Source organism: Mustela putorius, unplaced genomic scaffold (genome assembly GCF_011764305.1).
Source record: "Mustela putorius furo isolate JIRA1106 unplaced genomic scaffold, ASM1176430v1.1 tig00000765_pilon_pilon_pilon, whole genome shotgun sequence".
In the NCBI taxonomy this organism is placed as follows: Eukaryota; Metazoa; Chordata; class Mammalia; order Carnivora; family Mustelidae; genus Mustela; species Mustela putorius.
In genome coordinates, this window is record NW_025421470.1 from 6,858,733 (window position 1) to 6,876,775 (window position 18,043).

The 18,043-nt window shown below is 37.4% G+C and overlaps 1 protein-coding gene across 1 annotated transcript in view; it reads right to left on the bottom strand.

Annotated features, from left to right (window-relative positions):
- Positions 1 to 6,716, bottom strand: part of KCNJ15 (potassium inwardly rectifying channel subfamily J member 15) — a 71,569-nt gene extending 64,853 nt beyond the window's left edge. Inside the window, exon 1 of the mRNA XM_004762163.3 lies at positions 6,448 to 6,716. The gene's annotated coding sequence lies outside the window, so the exon portion shown is untranslated. The remainder of the gene's footprint in view (positions 1 to 6,447) is intronic.
- Between the last annotated feature and the right edge of the window lie 11,327 nt (positions 6,717 to 18,043).

The window sequence follows — 18,043 nt, forward strand, 5'->3', positions numbered from 1 at the left end:
AACAGTCTAATCAAAGGCAGAAATTGTTAGATTGGGTAAGAAAATGTTATTCAACTATACACTATCCACAGGATGCAAACCTTGGATTCAATAATACAAGTAGGTTGAAAATAAAAAGGATGGAAAAAGATACACTATGCAAACAGCAACCATAGAAGAACTACTAATACCAGAGAAAGCAGATTTAAAGACCAAAAAATATATACAGATTACTAGAGATAAATAATGACATTTTATAATGATGAAAGTGTCAATTGATCAGAAAAATAAAATAATTGAAAACATACATGCAACTAGCAATACTGCCCCAAAACACATGAAGCAAAAAGTGACAGAATCAAAGAAGAAATAGACAATTCAACAATAATAGTTGATGGCTCCTCTATCCCACTTTCAATAATGTATAGAACAACTAGGAAGTGGGTCTAAAGGATATGGACTTAAATGGTACCAAAAACAAATAAGAACTAACAAACTTAAAGACCATTTTACTTGACAATATAATATATATATTTTCTCAAGTGCACAGGGAACATTTTCCCAGATAGACCATATGTTAGGTTCAGTAAATTTCAAAGGCTGGAAATCATGTAAAGTATGTTCTCTGAACCACAGTGGAGTGAAACGAAAAATCTATATTAAAAAGTAATTTGAGAAATTAACAAATATGTGGAAATTAAGTATACACCCCTAAATAACCAATCAAAGAATAAATTACAAAGGAAACTAGGAAATACTTTGAGACAAATTAAAACTAAACACAACATATCAAAACATAGAGGATGCATGTAAAGCAATGCTTATCAAGAAATGTATTGCCATAAACATCTACATTAAAAAGGAAGAAACATGTCAAATCAGTAACCCAAACTTCACCTTAAGACACTGGAAAAATAAGATAAAACTGAAGCTGAGTAAACATAGGGAATACATAGTAAAAATTAGAGTGGAAATTAGTGAAATAGAGATTAGAAAAAAAATGTAAAATATAATTAAGCCAAAAGTTGGTTCCCTGAAAAGACCAACAAAATTGACAAAGCTTTGACTATACTGACTAAGAAAAAGAATTAAAAACTCAAATATTAAAATCAAGAATGAGAAAGGAGACTAGTTCTCATTACCAATCTTATAGAAATAAAAATGATTTTAAGGGACTAGTATGAACTGCTCTGTGCCATGGACATATATGACATGAATAAGTTCTTAGAAAGATACAAACTACTACAATGGACTCAAGAAGAAAGAAAATCAGAATACACATATAACAAGTAAAAAGATTAAATTTCTAACTTAAAATCTTCTTGCAAAGAAATACCCAGGCCAAGATGACTTGACCAGTACATTTTACCAAACATTTAAACAAAAATTAATAGCAGCTCTTCAAGGGGCACCTAGGTGGCTCAGTTGGTTAAGCTTCCGACTCTTGATCTCAGCTCAGGCCATGTTCTGAAGGTCATGTGATCCAGCCTTACGTCATCATGCTATGCACTGGGTGTGGGGCCTGCTTAAGAATCTCTCTCTCCCTCTATCTTTCCACCTCCCCCAAATAAAAAAGAATAAATAGCAACTATTCAAAAATTACTTGAGCAAATAGAAAAGGAGGGAATAATTTTCAACTCATTCTATGAAACCAAGTATTACACAGATACAAACATCAAACAAATCCATCATAAGAAAACTCTTAAACCTACAGGCCAATGTCTTTTATGAATACAGACCAAAAAAATCTTCAGCAAAATACTAACAAACTGAATCCAGCAATATATAAAAAGGATTATCCACTACAACCAAGTTGAATAGATCTCCAAAATGTAAGACTGGTTTAACATCCAACAATCAGTCAATGTAATACACAGTATCAATAAAATAAAGGACAAAACCACATGATCATTTCAAAAGAACAGGAAAAGCATTTGACAAAATGTAACACCCATTCGTGATGGAAAAAAAAAAAAAAAGCTCAAAAGACTAGGAAGAGAATAAACTCAACATAATAAAAAAGCATCTACAGAAAATGCACAAATATCATTACACTTAATGATGAAAGATTGAATGCTCTTTCCCCAAGATTGAGAATAATATCAACATGTCCATTCTCAGCATGTATATTTGACAGTATACTAGAGGGTCTAGCTTGGGAAATTACGCAAACAAAAGGAAGAAAACCCATCTAGATTGTAAAGGAAGAAGGAAAATTATCTCTATTTGCATATGGCATCATTTTATATGTATAAAATTCCAAGGAATCCAGTAAAAAGTCATGAGCTCAGCGAGATTGCAGGACACAAGAACAATTTAAATACATCAGTTGCATTGCTATATGTTAGCAATGAACAATCTGAAAATGACATTAAGAAAACAATTCCATTTTAATAGTGTCAAAAAATATTTAGGAATAAACTTAACAAAATAGTATAAGACTTATACACTGAAAACTATGAAAACTTGTTGAAAGTAATTAAAGTAAAGCAAATAAATGAGAAAGTATGTCATGTTCACGGACTGAAAGATTTCATATTGTTAAAATGGCTGCAGTGTTCCTCAAACCGATCTACGGATTCAAGGTAAAGCCTATCAAAATTGCAGCTGGATTTGTTTCAGAAATTGACAATTTACACAAAAATTCAAAGGACACAGAATAGCTCAAATGATACTGAAAAGGACCAAAGTTGTAAATGGCAAGAATGTCATTCTTTTGATGGCTGAGTCAGTCAGAGAAAAACAAATGGCATATGATTTCACTCATATGTGGAATTTCAGGAACAAAACAGATGAAGGTAGGGAAAGGAAGAGAAGGAAAAATAAAGTAAGATAAAAACAGAGAGGGAGGCAAACCGTAAGAGTCTCTGGACTACAGAGAACAAACCGAGGCTTACTGGAGGGAAAGTGGGTGAGGGGCTGGGCTAATGCGTGATGGGCATTAGGGAGGGCACTTGTGATGAGCACTAGTATAATATGAAAGTGATAAATCACTAAGTTCTACTCTACTCTAATACTACAATATACGTTCACTAACTTGAATTTAAATAAAATCTTCAAAGAAATAAAAATTAAAAAAAAAAAGACCAAAGTTGAGGAATTCACACTTCCTGATTTCAAAACTTGTTACAAAATTACAATAAGACAGTCTAGTACAGGCAAAAGGACAGGCAGGTCAACAAAACAGAATAGAGGTTCCAAATAAAGTCTCACATTTTGGAACAATTAGTTTCAATAAAGGGCCAATATAGTTCGATGCGGCCAGGAAAGTCTTTTTGACAAATGGTGCTGACAGTCCCGGATGCCCACTTCCAAAAGAACGAAGTTGGATGCTCTCATTACACTACACACAAAGAAGTAAACTCAAGGGGCACCTGGGTGGCTCAGTGGGTTAAGCCTCTGCCTTTGGCTCAGGTCATGATCCCAGGATCCTGGGATCAAGTCCCGCATTGGGCTGTCTGCTCAGCGGGAAGCCTGCTTTCTCCTCTCTCTCTGCCTGCCTCTCTGCCTACTTGTGATCTGTCTCTCTGTCAAATAAATAAATAAAATCTTTAAAAAAAAAAAAAAAAGAAGTGAACTCAAAATAAACTATAGAGTTAAATGCAAAAGCTAACATTATATGATTCTTGAGAGGAAACATGAAAGTAAGTCTCTAAATATGATGTTAAAAACCTGTAAGTAACAAAAGGAAAAAGTAGATAAATTGGAATTTAGCAAAATCGGAAGCTTGTATGTTGCAAATCACACCAAGAAAGTGCAAAGACAACCCACAGAGTGAAAGAAAATATTTGCAAACCACATATCTGATAAGGGACTTGTGTCTATATCTTGAGCCACTCAATAATAAAAAACAAGTAACAGAATTAAAAAGTGGGTTATTGGTCTGAACCACATTTCTCCAAAGATAAGTAGCTGGTCATTAAGCACATGAAAAACGTTCAGCATCATTAGTTATTAGGGAGATGCACATCAGAAGTGCAGTGAGATACCACTTGGCACGCACTAGGATAAGGATCATGACAAAGACATGGGGTGTGGAGACATTGAACCTCCTGTGTTCCTGGTGGAGATGCGGAGTGGCTGCACTAGTTTGTAGAACAGCTTGGCAGTTGCTCAAAATGGGAAACATGGACTGCTGTGATCTAGTAATTCTATTCCTGGGTACGGGCCCAAGAGAAATGAAAACACACATTCACCCAAGAATTTTTGCATCAATGTTCATGCACAAAATCACCAAAGAGTAGAAATAACCCAAATGCCATCAATGGATGAGGCATAATTAAGATATAGTTTATTTATATACCATGTTATTCATCAGTAAAAAGGGATGAATTCCTGACATCTGCCATCATATGGATGAACCTTGAAAACGTGATGCTAAGTGACAGAAAGCAGACACAAAAGGTCACATATTGATGTGTGAATATACATTGATATGAAATATACAGAGTAGGAAAATCTGTAGAGCTAGCAAGCAGATCAGTAGCTGTTGAGGGCTTGGGGAGGGGGGGATGGCACGTGATATAACATGATGTGACGTGATGACAAAAGTGGATGAAAACGTAACTTTTGGGCCACGATCAAAATATAAAATTGTAGTGGTTGCATAAGTCTGTGAGAAAATTGAACAACATTGAATGACATACTTCAAATGCCTGCAATTTGGGGTATGTGAATGATATCTCAACAAAGGTATTAAAAATTCTAATCCTTATAGATTAGTCATGTAGTATGAGTTTTGGTTTCTTTGGAAAAATTATTACGGGAGCAGTTTTCAATGTATTGTCACTGTTGACATTTGGGGCTAAATCATTATTTGTTATTGGGGAGCATCCCTTTGGTCTGCGCATTGTAGGATGCTTGGCTGTATCCTTGGCCTCACCCGCTGGGAGCCAGGAGCCCCCCCCATCCCCTAGGTATGGCAACCAAAACTGTCTCTGACATTGACAAATGTCCCTGGGGTGGGGGGATGGTGCAATGATTGTGTGGCATGCTTAACAGCAGTAATTGTACAAAATTCACATGTCAGCTCTTATTAACACTTTCGGCTGCTAGAAACTTAAACATTTGCCCCTTATTTCTCACAACGAAACTAAGGAATAGATTGTTTTCATTACTTTCAGCTTTGGTCCTGGAGTTCAAGGGGAAGGCAGTGAGGAAAATTGTCCAGGTGCAATTGCAACTTTCCACAGATTGATGCCTGTGCCGTCTCTCTGTTTAACTGCTGCACTCAGGGTTGTAATTTAGCCTGTGCCTAATGAAATGTTAAATTTGCTTGCCACACGTTTAGTAGACGGTCCTTCTAAATACAAAACTATTTAGAGAACTAAAAATGCATTTATCTTTTATTCTATTATTGGTTATAGAGTAAATATTATGAATATCTATGCAAGGTAAGAAAAAATAATAAGCAGGATTCCATGGAGATTTAAATAAAAATGTTTCAGTTGAATTTAATTGTTTTTGGCAACTTAGCCAAGTGAACTTCTCAGTCTGTATTCAAGGAGTCCCACTAAAACTGCAGTGATCGGAAAACACGACAGTTGATTTCCAAGTAAAGCAAGAAGGCATGTGATTGATTCTACCACTGCTTAACACAAAGCTGAAAAGGAACGAATGAGAAAGATTAATCATCTTGAAACCCCGGGAGAGGCCAGAATCAGAACTGTGAGTCCCAGGGAGGAAAAAAAAAAAAAATGGGAAAAATGTGACAAATGTGACAAGAGGGTGTTGAATCAGTCACTGATAAAAGGGAGGGGGTGGCTCCCTCCCCGAGTTGCAGCAATAGAAACAAACAAGGAAAGCCAAGGCCGATGCAATGGGAAAACGTGTCAGATTTATGCACACGTCCTCCCAAACACATTACTCACCACGGAGCAGTAATGCTCATCATCATGTACTCATTTCATGCTATGAAAATTGGATATCTCACATTGACTGTCTTTCCCCCATAGCAAAATCAGGCAGTCTTCCCATTACTGACCTCTTTGCAATACCCCACCGTGTCCTCCTGGACATCTAGAAAAGACATCAGGACGGCGATGGATGGGTGGGAAGTGGTCTGACGCGTGCACTCTGGCTTTCCACATTGCCCCGGATCGGCCGGGGATCAAAGCCAGTGTTTTACAGCTCATTTGCGTTAGCGATTTCTTGCCTTACCCTGCACTTACTTCTTTTTCCAGTCTATCTGATTCAAAGAAAAGGACAGCATCAAAGTCATGCCCCCATCCTACCTTTTACACTCGCACCCTGACCTGAACACCTGGCATCACCTTTTTTCTTCTTCTTGTGACTAAATCTTATCTTGGACTTTTTCATCTTAAAGTTCTGCCCACTCCCTCATGCTGAGCTTCCAGTTCCAAAAGCCTGAATGACTGTGGCTACAAGCTAGGAGAACAGGGGGCCTCTAGCCATCGAGCTCTCCGTTGTGCAAAGCCATTTTGTCACCCTCTTGGCTTTAACACTTACCACTCGGACTGGTCCTGTCTTGTTCCTCTGGAAAGTTCCGGGCTCCTGTGATGAGAGCAGGAGAGGACGAGGAAGCCCTCCACGTAGAGTGTGTGCTAACGCTGGGTATGTGCGCCCTCACCTGCGTGTGTCTCTCTGTGGCTCTGTGTGCAGAGTGCGAGGTAGAATGAGAACTTGAAGTCCTCTAAAGGAAGGCATCGGGGCCGTGATTGTTACAGCTCTTCTCCGCAGGCTTTCTAGTTTCACAAGGAATTTCTTCCACGTCTTGGAGTTGACAGGAATTGGACAAGCCTTGGTCTTACCACAACCCAGCGCATTGGGCAATCTAAGGGCGGGACTCTCCCTCAATGTTGGGGTTGCCAGTTCAGTAGGGCCTGAAGTTCCTTTTCTGAAAAGGAAAGTCCATGCTGTGGCAAATCGACTAAACTTGGTTTTTTGTTTGTTTTGTATTTGTGTGTGTGTGAGGGGGAGTTCCACTTTTAAATCAACCCGAGTAAGCTATAAATAAATAAATAAATAAATAAAAATAAAGGTGTGTTACTATCAAAGGAAGAATCAGCTGGTGAAAATGCTCCATTAAATGCAGACTTTCTCCCACTTTCGATATTTTCCCCTCCTTGTCCTCCTGCTCTGCTGTTGGGACAACCACTCTTCTTTTTTTTTTTTTTTTCTTGAGAAAGTTGAACAAAATTTAGAGTTGTGCTGGCAGAAGATATTTTCCTATGTTGTTTGGGAGAGATTAAAATACATCAACTTCCCCAACTGCCTCAAGCTTCCTACAACCCCAGCCCTCCACCAAAACTCTCCTTTTCATGATAAATGGTGCTCTTAGGATTCTGAACCTCCTGGAGGCCTTTCCCTAGAAGCTGCTTATATTTATGCCATCTACTGGGTGTGGGTGGAACTGCATTTGTTGCTGCAAGCCACAATACCTTATTCTGTGCCCAAGGCTTTCAAGAAAATAGAGGTCTCAGAAATGATGAAAAATTTAGGAAACACAAATATATATCACTTAGAACATAAATAGGGACACCTGAGATGTTAATTTTATGTTTAGAAGTATTTTTTTTTTCAGAGGAGAATATTTTAACCCTTCATTTCTTTTTTGTGTTGAATCTAAGGAAACATCCCTGAGATCGGGTTGGAGAATAATATAGGTCTTGTTGTAAGCCTTGTGCTCTAAATATTTAAAAATACTACATATTGTTTTTTTTTTAAAAAAAGAAAAAAAGCTCAAAAGAGGTGCTCGAATGGATCTTGGTTTAGGAAATGCAGGAGCCAAAATCTTCAATACACATACAGGGACAAAAGTTGAGGTCTTAGACCAGGAATTGAGATTACCCCATTAGGACTGGACTGTGACAGCTGGACCGGAAAATCAGCTCTTGTTAGCACAGGGCTACAACAAGGATAACTACCTCTTTCTGTCTGGATTTAGGTGCAAAGATTTTTAAGGATATTCCTACCTTTGCACCTAAATCCAGACAGAAAGAGGTAGTCGTCCTTGTTGTGTGTTTAAGATGACTGAAGATAAAAGTTTAAAAACATGCTAGTAAAAAGGAATAAACAGATTATGAAAAACCAAGCTATATCTTTGTGAAATAAAACATAGTTGCTGAAATTAAAATCTCAATTGGCAGGCTACGTTAACAAGAGATATAGCTGGAGAGATTATTAGTAAACTGGAAGACACATATAAGAAAAGTACTAACAATGCAGCAGAAAGCGAGAAAGAAATGAGAAATATGAGAGGATAAATAACTCTAACATATGTTTTATAGATGTTCCAGAAAGAAAATGGAAAAAGTAAGGAAGATGCAAAATTCAAGGAAATAATTGCTGAGAATTCTCTAAAGCAGACAGTGGAAGACAAAGACCATATGATTTCACTTATATATGGTATCCAAGAAACCAACCAACCAACCACACAAGCGCAAATTCAAAGATAGAGAACAGAGTGATGGTTACCAGAGGGGAGGTCAGTGGCGGAGAGGGGGGCAAAATAGGTAAAGAGAAGTAAGAGGTACACAGTTTCAGTTACAAAATATGGAGATGAAAAGTACAGTATTGGAAATAAAGTCAATAATATTGTAATAAAGTATGGTGATAGACATCAGGGTGAGCACTGAATAATGTACAGAATCATCAGATCACTATGTTGTACACGAACTAATACCACATTGCATGTCAATTACACCTCAATAACTTAAAATATCAGTTAAAGTCTTTTAAAAAAGAAAAAATGAGAGAGGACAGTCAGACTCAAGAAACACACTGAGTTTGGAGCAGGAAGATACGAATTTAAATCCACCCCAGGACCCATTGTAACAAAGATAGAATATTAAAAAGTAGCAGAGAGAAAAGCAGACCAACTACAAGGGAACAAAACTAGTGTAGTGTGAATCAGAGTTCCTGAAAGCAGTAAGAGAGATCAGAAGATAGTAACATAATAGAGTGAAGAGATAAGCAGAGACTTTTATATACAACTAAGCTATTCTTGAGGAGTAAGGATGGAATAACATTTTCATTTATTTATTCTTTAAGATTTTATTTATTTATTTATTTATTTATTGGAGAGAGAGCAAAAACATGAGTAGGGGGAGGGGCAGAGAGAGGAAGAGAAATTCAAGCAGACTGTGTGCTCAGGGTGGAGCCCCATGCATGGCTGGATCTCGAGACTCTGAGACCATGACCTGAGCTGAAGTCAAGAGTCAGGACACTCCACTGACTGAGCCACCCAGGTGCCCCAATTATATTTTTATTTTTAACTTTTTTTATTTATATAAATATAGGCATATAATATATATATTCTTACTTATATAAAACCTGAGTATGAACCACAAACATAATTGAATATGCAAATAACTATAAGTGATTTAGGGACCATTAAAAGATTTGCAGCTGAATACAAGCAGAATGAAGAGGCTCAACTACACCAGGCGATGAACGCTGCATACAATGTGGGAGGGGGAGCGCTGGACTGAGGTTGAGTCCCTGTGGTTCTACAGCTCATGAGAACAGCTGAGACAATCATTAACATTAGAACCCAGTTAAGCATGCATGCTGAACATTTAAGTGTTACCAGGGAAAGTCCAGAAGTACAATATATAACTTTTAAAAGTAGACAAGAGGGAATTTAAAAAAAAATAAAACAGAACTTAATTTTTAAAAGAAAGGGAAGCAGGACAAGAGAAGCAAAAAATCATGGCATGTATAAAACTTAAAAGAACATGGTAAAAATTAATTTTTTAAAATTTTTAATTGACTAATATGGTCTGGGTTTATGAATTAAAAGATACGGGTTTTCAGTTTTGATTTAAAAAATCCAACTATGCTGTTTAAAGTAAACAAAAAGTAAAGATATAAAGGAGATGGAAGAAAACTAATGTAGCTGTTCATAGCAGACAAAATAGGCTTTAAGGTAAAAAATGAGAAGAATAAATGAAAGAAGATGGGATTGGGAGGGAGACAAACCATAAGTGACTCTTAATCTCACAAAACAAACTGAGGGTTGCTGGGGGGAGGGGGTTTGGGAGAAGGGGGTGGGATTATGGACATTGGGGAGGGTATGTGTTTTGGTGAGTGCTGTGAAGTGTGTAAACCTGGTGATTCACAGACCTGTACCCCTGGGGATAAAAATATATGTTTATAAAAAATAAAAAATTATATTAAAAAAAAAATGAAAAAACAAAAAACACAAGAAACATGATTTGAAATCATGAGGGTCACCGCATCATGAAAAAGGAATAATTCAAGAAAAAATATGTAAGAATTCTGATATTATGTTTATCACACTAGGTAGCCTGAAAATAAAATGTTAAGGTGAGGAAATTATCAGGTTGAAATTGAAACATCAGCAAGAAGAACGGAAAATGTTAACACATCCATCTTGGAAAAAATAGGTGAGAAAAAATAAATTGTTAGGTATAAAAAGAATTTTGAAGTGGGCAAATTAACAACTTGACGTGGTTATCATCCATGGAACCCCTATATCGTAATGAGAGAATGTAACGCTTTTATGCATCTGTGAACACGTGGAGGTTGACCTCATAAGAAGTCACAAAGCAGATCTTTAAAATACCAAAGAACTTCTATAATGGAACCATGATCTTTAGGCACAATATTTTTTTTAAATAGGAAATAATTATTGGTATTAACTTAAAACATATGTTTTAAACATTTGCAAGTTTAAAAACACACTTCTTAATAAACCTGGCTCAAAGAACGGGTCAAAGTAGATGATGGTTAAAAATGCATAAACTGGGTGTTATACTGAACTAATGAGTCATTGAACATCATATCAAAAACTACTGATGTACTGTAACTTGGCTAATTGCATTTAAATAAAAAAATTACATTAAATTACAAAATATAAATGTATGAAAATACAACAGTACACCCCAAAAATGGAGCAGTATTTTGAAGGAAATATATCGACTTCAGTAGGAATGTGTATCACAGTCATTAGGGAAAAAAGGAGCAAATCTTAAAATTAATGAGCTATGTCGTCAGTGTGAGAAGTTAGAAAAAGGACAGATGTAACCATAAAGGAAGTAGCTCAAGAAAACAAAATAAAAGCCCCAAACAATGCAATGACAGATAAAGAAAAAGTAGGTAACATCAACTATGTTGAAAGAATATTGTTAACACCAAAAAATATATATTTTTAACACCAGAAAATACGTCTCAGAGAGACAGAGAGGACATGAAGTCAGAATAAAAGATAAGTTACATAAATTGAAAAAATGTCTTTATGAAAAATGATTATATTTTTCTTCCCTCTTACGATCTGCCCTCAACCCTTGAACACTTCTTTATAGACTGGCCTGAAGTTTTGAGCTGCTTTTTAGAAATGATTGTATCACATCCTGAGTTTCCTGTTTTGATAGCATATGCTCAATATACTTCTACAAGCCAAGAGATTTTTATATAAAATAACACTTTTAGGACATGCACATAATCGAGTTAAAAGCTGTGTTTCATTTATCTTTGAAATATCCATGAGTTTAAAAATTAACAGGAGAAACTGTTTAGCTCAATACACCAAGTCTTTGGAATTCTCTGATGTGTTTAGTGACCCCTTACATGAGGCCCAACAAGAACTAAATCCCCCTCTCTCTTCTCTGACCACCTTCTGACATATGCTCCCAGCGGCATGTTAAAGAACTACTCTTATTCTACGATTTTTGTGGCACAGGCACAGTTGAGGTGACCACAATAGGCAAACTGTATTTTATTCTTACACCAACAAGGCACTTTAATGGTCAATCTTCTCTTGCTATTGTTCTAGATTCCTTTTGCAATATTATCAATAGTTTCATTTGAAACTCACAAACCCTAGTAGGGCCAGAAAAGCATTTCTGACACCACATATTTTGAATTAGTAAATGAAAGGCATGGACAAACTCCTCAACTCAAATTATGCTCATGTGGAATCTTCTGGACGCACAGGTTAGTTGGAAGAGATGTCAAAATAACCTGTGTTCATAGTTCTATTTCTTACCCGTTAATGAGTTACTCTACAAGTCAGTTTTCTCAACTGTGAAAGCAAAATAATAATGATACCTTCCCCTGAGGATTGCTGTGGGTGAAATTATGGGACACAATATTCTCAGGTCGCTGTTGGTGCTTTTTACATATTATATGCACTCCCTTACTTCCATAGATGTTGTAGCAGCATCGGTAAAAGTAACAAAGATTTATAATGAAATAACAAGTATTATTATTAAAAGTTATTAAAAGTTAAAAATAGAAATAATAACAGAAACAATAGTAGTTATTATTGTATTTAAGGAATATTATGTGGCAGGCACTTGGCTCAACAGTGCGTATGCATTAACTCAGCCTTCAAACAGTTCTTTGGGGTAGGTACTATTGTCATCATGCCCATTTTACAGATGAAGAAACTGGGGACTTCAGAGGTTAAATCAGAGTTGGGTGAACCGCAGCCTGCAGGCAGATCAGGCCACACCTATTTGCTTACCATTTGGTGGCTTTTGTGCTATGCTGGCAGAGCTGAGTACTTGCCACAGGGGTGCAAATGGCCCACAAGCCTAAATAACCTACTTTCTGATTGATCCTTTACAGAAAAATCGTGTGGGCTCCTGAGTTAGATAATTGTCCAAGTTCACACTATGATGCCAGTCTTTAGAGCTCAATAGTACCTTCAGATTGTGGGGCTTTTTCCTGGCCATGGTTTTATGACTTAACAAATGTATTGCCTTTCTCCATTTTCTAACTGTTACATTCCCACTATTGACAGCCTCTGTCACAAGTGAACTTCGGAATCTTGTGACTTACAGTGACAGAAGTGTATCTCACAAAGAGTCCACAGACGGTCAGTAGGGGGTAGCTGGCTGGGAATGGGAAGGAAGGACTCCAACCCCTTGCAGTCATTCTAGGGTTGTGGCTGCCACAGTTGCAAGGCCCCCTTGAAGATCGACATCCAAGGCAAAGAGAGAGTGGGGGGTAGCCTGGGAGGTGTTTTGGAGCCGACCCAGCAGCTGCGTGCATCACTGCCATCCCCATCTCCTTGGCTGTAACTCAGAAATATGGCCTTATTTATGCAAAGGATGTTAAGAAATACAGCCTCTCAGGAAAGGAAAATGGCATTAGCATACGATGGGCCGGTTCCTGCTAAAGGATGATTTGAGAACTTCTTTTTTCACTGACCGTGTATTACACCTTCCACCTTTTATCCATGTTGATGGGTGTAGATGGAGTTCGCTCATTTTCCCTTCTATGTAGTATTCTGTTGTGTGGCTTTCCCACAATTTATGTGTGCATTCTACTGTCGACAGGCCTCTGGATGGCTTCCCGTTTGGGGTTATTGCTAAGAATGCTGCAAAGAACGCATCTGAACTGGTCTTCTTGGACATATAGACAGGACCCCTATTGTATACACAAACAAAGAGAATGGCTGGGCCCATGGTCCATTGACTTAGAGGTTTACCAGATAGCACAAAACTGCTCTGCAGTGTACGTGAAACAATTTACACGCCCAGCAGGAATCAGGACTAGTTTCTCATTTATTCTCATGTGTTTTAAATTTTGTCCATTGGATGGGTATAAATAGCTCATTATTATTTCGATTTTTTCAAGAAATTTTGAAAAAGTTGACTTGTATCCAGACTTTATAAAGAATTTTTCCAATTCAACACTGAAAAGATAAATAATTCGATTGAGAAATGGAGAAAATATGTCAATAGACATTTCTCCCAAGAAGGCATGGAAATGGCCAAAAAGCACATGAAGATAGGCACGTCTTTCTTAATTACTGGGGAAATCAAGTAGAAACCTTGACAAAATGTCAATTGTCCTCTAGGATACTTCATTGTCCAAAGGCAGGCAATGACCTGGGCTGGTGGGGTTTTGAAGAAATTGGAACCCTCATGCATTGCTGGTGTGATTGCAAAACGGTGAAGCTGCTTTGGAAAACACTCTGGCAGATTTGGAAATTGTTAACAAGCAGTTACTATATTACCCAGCAATTTTAGTTCTAGGTAGATACCCTTGAGAAACAAAAATATATGTTCACCCAAAAATGTGTACATAAATGTTCACAGCAGCATTGTTCATAAGAGTCAAAAAGTAGAAACAACCCCAATGTCTATCAACAGATGAATGGGTCCATAAAACGTGGTCTATCCATGCTATGCAATATTATTCAGGCTTAGAAATGAATGAAGTACCAATAATACAGCACAGCATGGATGAAATTTGAAAACATGACCCTAAATGGGAGAAGCCAGTCACAAAAAGCTCTGTACTGTATGATTCCATTTACATGAAATGTCCAGAATAGGCAAATTCATAAGGACAGAAAGCAGGTTCATTTTTCCTAGGGGGTGAGAGCAGGGAGGAAGAGGGGGTGACTGCTAGTGGGGACAGACTTTTGAGGGGGAGAGATGAAAGTATCCTAAAATTAAATAGTGCAACAGATGAATGTAACAAAATCCACTGAGCTGTATGCTTTAAAAGGGTGGATTTGATGCTATGTGATTAAAGTTCAATAAAGCTATCATTTCAAGTAACCTAGAAGGGTAGATAGTATTTCCCTATGTCACTCAGCCTTTCAAGCTGCTCACATGTGATTCACCTACAAGTATTGGCCAGGTTTTATCAGCTATGTGTCCGCTTTTATGTGATTTTAGGTGTTTACTTAACATCTGGTGGCATAAATATCAACTCCCTTTCTGTTTTGACCTCCTTCCTTTTCAAAACTGTCTTGATGATTCCTGAACTCACCCAGAGAAACATAGAGATCAGCCTGTCGTTTTCCACAAAAAAACTACTGGTTGGACTTTGTCTGAAATTAGATTAAATTCAGAGATAACAGGGAATTCTCAGAATTGAGAAATGAAGTTTTCTCATTAGTGACCGTGGCGTATTTCTCTGCTTTGAATGCCTCTGTATGTCTTCTGGTTGGTTTTTGTTTTGTTTTTACTTTTTCCACAAGCACCTCTGTGTTCCAGTGGCTTCTATTACACAGAGGTATTATCTCGTGTATATTATAGATATGATGTGTGTATACATATGTGTGTATATACATACACATAATTGGTTCTCACTGTTCACAGATTCTAGATTTGTAAATTTGCCAACTTTCTTTTTTTTAATATTTTATTTATTTATTGACAGAGAGATTTGACAGAGAGATCACAAGTAGGCAGAGAGGCAGCAGAGAGAGAGGAAGAGAAGCAGGCCCCTGCAGAGCAGAGAGCCCAATGTGGGGCCCGATCCCAGGACCCTGGGATCATGACCTGAGCTGAAGAATTTGTCAACTTTCTAAACTGTATCTCTAACTCCCAGATCTAGACTCACATCACCCTTACTGTCATTTACAGACATGCATGCACAAGTCAGTGACAACTCAGAGATGTCTAGTTTTGATCTTCTCAGCAGAAGTTAAGTGAGGCAACGCCCTCCCTTTCAGCTTCACACTAGTCCTGTAAGCAAGTGTCCTTGCAGTCTATTTAGTGTGACATTTTTGTGCTTTCTGTGAGTGATTTCACAGTTTAAAATGCCTCCCACGCCCAGCATGGTGCTGAAATGCTGGCTGGTTGGTGTTCCGATGTGCAGGAAGGCTATAAGGTGCCTTACAGAGAGAATGTGTGAATTAGATAAACTTCACTCAGGTAAGAGTTACAGAGCCAATGGGCGTGAGCTCAATACTTTTTGTTGTTTTTGTTTGTTTGTTTGTTTTGTTTGTTTGTTTGTTTTTGTAAGATTTATTTATTTGAGAGAGAGAGAGCATGAGTGGGTAAAGGGGCTGAGAGAAAGAATATCCAAGCAGACTCGCGCAGAGTGTGGAGTCCAGGGTGAAGCTGGATCCCATGACCCACAGGATCAGGACCTGAGCCGAAACCAAGAGTCAGACGCTTCACCGACTAAGCCAGAAACGCTTCACCGACTGAGCCATCCAGGTGGCCCCCAGGAGTTCAATGTTAATGAAATAATATCTATTAAATAAATATCAAATTATGTATTTTTAAACAGAAACACACACAAAATAAGTTTACGCATCTATCTATTGATAAGGACATTGTGACCAGAGGCTTGAGGGGACCTAACTTGTATTACAGGAGCAATGGCTCAGGACAGACTAATTCAGTGTTCATGGTGACTTCATAGAAAGCAAGTACCTTGAATAACCAGCATGAACTGTGTGTGAAAATATGTTTAAATATATATATGTGTATAATTCTAAATGTATGTAATAAAACATTTATGGAATCTTATAGTTTTGTAAAAGGAATATTTTGATAAAATTAAATGAAATATTTTCAATATTTCATATGATGTTTATTTCCTATGTAAAGGAATGCAATTTCCTTTTTTGTACTATTCTTCTTCCTGGCAAGGTTGCTAAAATGTATTTTCTCTAAATTCTTCCATACAGTATTGAACAGAAAAGAGTAGGCACTCTTTCTGGTTTTATAGGAAATGTTTATAAACTGAAACCAAGAGTCAGACACAACCGATTGAGCCATCCAGGTGTCCCCCATGAATTCAATGTTAATGAAATAATATCTAGTAAATATCATATTTGCTTATGATCAATACCAGAATTCTGTTAGAGACATTCTATCATTTTAAATTCATTAATAGATTTTTTTTAGTAATGAGTCCTAGATTGTTTGTTGAATTAATTTTCTACATTTATTGAGATGACCGCGTTTACCTCCCTTAAATCTGATAATATGATGAATCAGAAAATAGATTATTGAAGTTAAACCATTAATAAACTCCTGGGATAAATCCCATTCCATTATGATGTATTTATATATAAGTTCTATTTGATTTGCTATCTTTTTTTTTTTCTGATTTTTTTCCGATTTTTTTCTTCTTTTTTCCCCACTTTATTTTATTTTATTTCTTTTCAATGTACCAGAATTCATTGTTTATGCATCACACCCCGTGCTCCATGCAATCCGTGCCCTCCTTAATACCCACCACCAGGCTCCCCCAACTCCCTATCTTCCTCCCCTCCAAAACCCTCAGTTTGTTTCTCAGAGTCCACAGTCTCTCATGGTTCATCTCCCCCTCCGGTTTTCCCTGCTAATACCTTTTTAAAAGATTTTATTTATCTGACAGAGAGAGACACAGCAGGAGAGGGAACACAAGCAGGGCGAGTGGGAGAGGGAAAAGCAGGCTTCCCACTAGCAGGGAGACTGATGTGGGGCTCAATCCTAGGACCCTGAGAACACGACCTGAGCCCAAGTTAAGCCCAGATGCTTAACAACTGAGCCACCCAGGCACCCTGGTTTGCTAATATATTATTTAGATTTTCATACGTAATGTTGTTTGTTTCTATTAGTGATACGGGTCTTATAATTTCCTTCCATGTATTGTGCTTGTCTGGCTTTGTTATCCGGGTGTTTTGTTTTGTTTTTGGTGTCTTACGGTATGTTGTCCAACTTCCTCTGTCCATTGCTCGTCTGGAAATGTGATGTGGAATAAGAATATCTATTTCCTGAAAAATTGATTCACGTTGAACCATGTGATAATATGCCTTTTTCGTGTGGAGACAATCTCACTATTGATTTTATTTCTTTAATTGTTCTAGATCTATTGACATTTTCTTTTCAGTCAATTTTGGTAATTTATTTATAAAGCTATTACTATGTGACTTCCTTATGATCAGTCATAAAAAAACACCATTGTGGCTTCCCTCTTACTTACCCTTGGGTCCCTCGTTCTGGGTGAAGCCACCTTGAGTATCATGAGGACACACAAGCAAACTTATGTCTGAAGAGGTCTACGTGGTGAACTGAGACCTCCTGCCAACCGCCGATCTGGGGACCCTCCAGCTCCAGTCAAGCCTTCAGCTCCCTGCCACGCCAGCCAGCACCCTGACTGCAGCTCTGCAGAGATCTGATCTAGAACCCAACAGCCATGCTGCTCTGGAATTTCTGACCCACAGAAATTGTGAAATAATAAATGTTTCTTGTTCTATGTCCTGATGTTTTGGGGTAATTTGTTATGAAATAATAGATAACTAGTATAATCATATATTTTTTAAAGGCTGGAGTACTTATATTATATATGACAAATACAGTTATAGTATCATCGAGAGCTTATATAAACACTAAGA